General features: G+C 37.3%; 1 long non-coding RNA gene across 1 annotated transcript; it reads left to right on the top strand.

Annotated features, from left to right (window-relative positions):
- The first annotated feature begins 547 nt into the window (after positions 1–547).
- LOC116186734 lies at positions 548–3,119 on the top strand. The gene is made up of 2 exons (XR_004151731.1): positions 548–988; positions 1,386–3,119. It is a non-coding gene; the product is annotated as an uncharacterized LOC116186734 (long non-coding RNA).
- Positions 3,120–6,510: the final 3,391 nt, after the last annotated feature.

Consider the following 6,510-nt stretch of genomic DNA (forward strand, 5'->3'; position numbering starts at 1 on the left):
AATCACCAAGCAGCAAAGAGCTGCACAATGGTGATTTGACGACGGCAACCTCTGATATGGTTGCATTGGCTGCAGTCTTCCGCGATGTTAGTGTTGCGCAATAAAATGAGAGTGCATAAAATAGTTAGAGTTTCGTTAAATAATTAGAGCACCTCGTTGAGGGTGTATACTTTCGCGAGTCTTCTATTTTTTTTCTATTTTTTTTTATTTGTTGGAATTGCATTGCAAATACAAATAAAGCACTTTTCGCGTTTTCTTTTGAAAATTTAATATATTAGTGTTGCGAGAAAAACGTCCACTCACGGTTTGTTCGGATTCATATTGAGTGGATAATTATTATTTTGGTAGCTCTTCTGGCTACTTCTTCTTCGTCTTTTTCTTTTCAGCATCCCCTTATTAATAGAGCATTTGATACTGAAAGTACTGTTTAAAAATATGATTATTTATTAATAAATGAATATTTTTTTTTAAAGAGAAAATTTTTTATTAAAACAAAATATACAAAGAAATAGTAATTAAATTGGCAAAATTTTATAAAATCATTAAAAATGATTGTTCGTAATCATAGTTATAATTTTCTATAATATATAATATTATATTGTAGAAAATTTTTTATAATATTCACAATATTTTTTGTCATTAAAAAAATAAAGTATTTTAAGTTTGTTTCAGGTGGGATCGATATAAGAAGATTCATACCTCACATAATATTTAATTCCTATTTCTTCTTTGCATTTAGATTTTATGATAAAACCATAAAATTTTAATGCAAGAAAGAATTTGTTAGATAGGATTTCTAGGAAGAAGCCTCAATATATGAAGAAAAACATTATTTAATTTTTATCAATGTACTGCTCTTTTAATTTTTGTTTGTTTCAGGACCAGTGGACAAAAGTACATAGGATATTTTCGAACGTATTTATATTTGTTGATGATGTTCCCTTTCTTCTCGTTTATTATGCAGATATACATGTACATAAATATGTTAGTAAGTAGATTAAGTTAATCAGGACACTTTTACATAAATTTATGGTTAGATATAATAATTTTGGATTAAGTTTTGTGATAGGTTATTTATTTAGTCAATAAAATTAATATAATATTAGGTTAAAATCCTAATATCATATTATAAATAGTTACGATAATAAAATTAGAAGCCTTAATTTTAAGCGATCATGTTAAAATATGTTAGTAACTAACAAATGCATGTGTAGTTAGGTATAATTAGATATAAATAAGATCTAAATAATTTCTTAGAGACGTATTTCACTTATATCAATTATTTCATATATGTGAAGTAACGTCTCATATCGTAGAATGTATTAGATATAATTAGGCTTATTTAGGATACTCAGGATTGTATAGGATTTAAATTTTATTTTCAGGTTTAGTTTTTCCTTGAATATTCTTAATTATTCCTTGAATATCGATTTCCCTAAATTTCCTTTTGTTGATGACCAAAGATCGATCCTTTTGCAAGCATACATTGAAAGGAATATATATCGAAATTAAATTTTTTTAAACCCAAAAAAGGACAAGATCGTGGTTAAAAGAGTGGATTTTCTGCGGCCAATTCTCGCATTTAAATCGGCTATTGATGAGATAGCGATATTACCATCGGCCACGATAATAAAAAAATAAAAACTCGTCGAGTAAAGATGTATCGTGCGAAGATTGAAGAATGATGAGTCACTATGTGCTAGCTAGAAAGTACGTATAAGAAAAAGCGAGCAGAAGGTCGTGTGGTACCTCTGTCATTGACCTTTTTCTCTACCCTCTCGATAGGTTCGTCGCTCGTTCTTCCGTGTTATACGAACGCTATTTCTAGTTATAAAATATCTATAACGTCGAACTGCATTAGTCAGAAGAACAAAATTGTCGTAAATGCAATACGATGGCATATTATGATCGTCGAGGAAGAGATGTTAATACATTTCAATATTTATTTTATTGGTTATTCTTCGATTAGAATGGCGTTTGAATTTGTCAAATTGAAATTAAACGACGAAGAGTAATGGTTCGCATTATCGACAAGAGAATATTCTTTAACAAAATCGTGTGGACAAAAAGGAAAACCGATCAACGAGGATTATTGGCAAGGAAAACACTTAACGGTTTAAGCAGCCCTTCTTATCAAGTATCGTTCCGAATCATTTCAAGCATTTCGTATCGCCCTTTGAGAGGAAAAAAAATATTGTAATTCTCTCATAGTAAAATGAATATTTGACCTACTACTTGTAAACGATCTTGTTACTTCGTTACCAATTTGAAACATCCCTCACGTTGTTCTTTTTCCAAGCCTCCTTAAACTGTCGCTGTTAATTTTCGCAAACGAAACGTTGGAGGAACTTATTATCGCGGTTTAATTAAATGAGCCAATTTTATTTCGTACAATATATTCACCGTGAAAACTGTCTCATTCCTTCTGGCGCGATTTACAATGGGCGTAATTAAATAAACAATTATCACGGGGGGCCATTCTCCGCAGCGGTTTATTAATGTTTCATGACTTCCGCAAGGAAATGAGACACTTTCCGTGGGCAAACGCGATGTAAAGTAATTTCTTACTTCTGTTTTATCGCCGCTTGGCCGAGAAAATTCGCGTCACTTGTCTCGGTTCCCTTGAATCGATACGGTTCAAAAAAAAAAAAAAAATGAATAAGAAAAGAGACTCGCGTGTAAACTCCGATTTGGCGTAATTCGCATGGGTTTTATAATATATTCGGCACGGTAACGTCACGCGAGATCGTTCAATGTTCGCTAATCTTCATAATTTACGCGAAAAGTTGTTTGTTGCGCGGGAAGACAATCCAAGGAACACGATATCATCATCGAAACGCAGCCTTTCCCCGTTTATCTGGTAACGAGTAACTTTATACTCGAACAATTTTCAACTCGTTCCCTCGTTACTAATGATGCGAATGTTTTTGCAGAACGAGAACGAAGGAAGAGACAAACAAGGGTAGGGGACAAAGAGAGAAACTCTTGCATCGTAACAGCACATTTCCCGGGTATACGCGGGGTTGTTACTTATTCTCGTAATATGCAGTTACCGCTGCGTGCTTTTCAACTCGAGTGAAACTTTGATACCGCTTTCCTTGAAAAAAAAAAAAAAAAAATTGTGCGTGTACGTTCCCTTAGGAATTTCTCCCTATCTGCGAGAGTTGACAGATGCGATACGCGATACATTGGTGTATTTTTAGACAGGTCACGGAATGAAACGAGAAATGGAACGTATTCTGTACGATATTCACGTCTTGGGTATGACGTAGTAAAAACTTTTTAGAGAGGGCGTGCGATTGTACATTTAATATTATGAAAAGGAGAAACAATACGACGTTAAAGGGATTCGACGTACGTAATAGAAGTACGATGGATAAGCTTATGTATAATTTGCATTCTTTTCTACCCGCTCTACTACTCTTTTTCAAGCTCTTTCTTCTTCTCGCTCGTATATATATACACATGCATAAAGACATCAGCATTTCGGTATGGTACACGACAGAGACAAAATGTCAGAGAGCACTCATTCTCGTGGAAACGCACCAACCTACCCGACGCACCAATTTCCCCTCGAAGAAAACCCGAGAACTTCGTCCTCGTTCTGACACGATAATATCAAACGGTTTGGATAACAAGAGAACCGAAAATGCATTAAAATCCAGACGATTACTTCTTCGTCCTCCCTTCTCTCTTTCGTCTCAAGATGTAGCCACGCGGTGAAACCAACGACTTCCCCAGATACGATTCCATTTGGTAGGCAAATTCGCGGAAACTCTGCCGTCAAATATCGGGACACGTACAAGACTCTGCGTGCGCAGACCAGAGAATGGTACACGTGAAATCCGGTGGTTGGAGCTATTTATGTAAACGACGGTTCCCCTGAGAGCATAGAAGGCGCGCGTTTGCTTATATTTCCGGCATTTTGTGAACATTACGGTGGCATTCAGGTGACGTATTCGCAGCTCTTCCTCTCCGTGCCGTTTCTTCTTTTCTTGTGCACCAACCCGGAGCACACCGACCCGTCTCCGCCGGGGCTTCACGCTCATGCCGTTTTACTTTATTTCCCTGTTTTCGCCCTTTCTTCTTCCGGCCGCCTCGCGTCTCCTTGTTTCTTTCACGGAACCCCTCTTGACGCGCGGGGGTGACTCTCTCCCGCGACGCGCTTCTCCTCCTCACCGTCGCAATAATTTACCGTTCCCCGTTTTCTGCCCAAGTAATTCCCGCGAAAATTGTCGCGTCTGTTAACTATTCCTACGCTACCTCCCTCCATCTTTGAATCTCTATTGTTCCTCGAAACGGCGACCTGTTATTGTTAAGAATAATTCCGGTCAAACGGGGGAAAACGGGGGAAATTTCGAGAGCGAGGGTGACGGTTCAATCTTTTCGGTTGAAAGATTAATTATCGCTTTATTTAAAAATTCTGTTTTAGTTTCGTATTAATATTTGAACTCTACGTTTTTTTGTTGTTGTTGTTGTATTTGTATCGTTTTGAATGATTGAAAGATCGCGAAGGATCGAGATTCGTGAGGATATGTCTGTGACGGATCGATTCATCGACGAACTGTTAATAAATATTGGAAATTTTTGGAACGGGAAAAATATTGTTTAGCCTTTATCGTCGGTTATACCATAACTCGGAATTATTAAATAACGCGATTAAAACGCTTCGTTACTCGAACGTGAATAAATAATCGGTAACGGGAAATTCAATTTTGTGGAAATTGTCAGAGAAATTCGTTAATGAGAAATTACACGATTAGATTAGTTATATCTGGAATTTTTGTAATAAATTCAATGCGATTCTTTTCGCGAAAGAATCATTTTTATGGTCTTATTATTATACTACATTAATATTTGTAATTGTGGTAGAGAATTGAAATTTAAGCAGAAATGAGTCAATAGAATTTAAAAATTTATTACTTTTTCATTCTCGAAAGAATGAGACAATTATTCCGTGTTGTAAATAGAAATATAAGAATTTTCTTTCAAAGAGAGAATTCACAAAGAACGATTTAATAAAATCTAAGGGAAAATCATGAGAGGTAACGAGAGTAATATTTATAACTGGTATTGACCGTTGTGAAATTAAATTGTTCCTCTGCGATAAAATTGCTACAAAAGCTGCTAACTTTCACCGGTATTCAAGCACGGCAATTGAAGTCATTGCTCGAAGCTAAATTTTCATTTATACGCTAGATCGTATTTTCGTACGCGTTGATGACCACGAACGAAAATTTTTATGTTGCTACGAGAGAATTTTTCATCGAACGACGAACACGTGTTCGACACGAGGCACGAAGAAAGATAATCCTATTTTAAAAATAAAAAAACTTCAGAACTTTATACAATATCATTTACTACACATCGAAAAAACATCCTTATATAAATGCACTATAAATAAGTGCATAACGAAAGTTTAGATAAAATTTGGACACATCGTGTCGAAGACCACAAAGTTCCATTGCTCCAAGCGGATTAGTTTGAATTAATAGCGGTAGAGGATCTCGAGGGCTAAGCTACGAGCTCGAATGAACGAAACGCAAAAACCATGTTCTCGCCTCCGCAACACACAACCGATCAATCCCCGTGGCGGGAGGACGTATACATCGATGACAGCCGGTCATTTGCAACGCTGTTACTTTGGTCTTACCTCCAACAATGGGTAATTTGAATGTATTAATTTGGCACGGTAACGCTCATTGTTCGGTTTAGATACAGAGAGGATGGGGATTAAAGAGCCGTGAACGCGTGTATAGGTGCGGCCCAAGTGACAACGAATACCACGATGCGAATACGGAGGGATATACCGTTAGGAAAACGATGACAGAGAGGGATGAGACGGGAGAAGGAGTGAGGTGGAGGAGGAGGAGCGTGTAAATGCATGTATATTGCTTCATGAATGCGCGTACGATGAGCTTGTAGTTAGCCGTCGCGGCGTCATTATCAGCGTAGCCGGCTTATACGTTGCTTGTCCAGAATCCGCTGTGACAAATGGTCTCCTGCCAGACGAAACGGCCCGAAAAGCAATTTGCACCCCGGTCCGCGCCCGCACAGAAATTTTCAACGAGGCCGAAAAACGTGTGTATAGACGTATAGGTAGGGTGGTACACGCACGGGCGCCACGTTTTGACCCGCAGCGATCTCGTTTCCATCCTCATCGTTTATTAACGAAAGTTACGTCCTGATACGCCCGCTCGCCTTCTCGACGCAATTAATCGGGAACGAAATTATGATTCGTTAATGGCCGTTTTTGTCCGTCGAAACGTTCTCCACCCGAAGGATTTTTAATTTAATTCATCTACGGGCGCTCTTTTTATACGCGAAAAGAGTTACAATTGTAACTTATATACGCGGCGTATATATGTGGCGTATATACGTGGCAAGCACGTGGATATAAAAATTGATTGCGAGGTTTAAAGTAAAGGCGCGAGATTCGCACTCGAATCGATATTACGAATTTATATTAGTGCATTGTCGAAGCATTTATTATGTTACGGGGAAGATCAA

The sequence above is a fragment of the Apis dorsata genome, unplaced genomic scaffold (genome assembly GCF_000469605.1).
Source record: "Apis dorsata unplaced genomic scaffold, Apis dorsata 1.3 scaffold_51385, whole genome shotgun sequence".
NCBI classification, from domain to species: domain Eukaryota; kingdom Metazoa; phylum Arthropoda; class Insecta; order Hymenoptera; family Apidae; genus Apis; species Apis dorsata.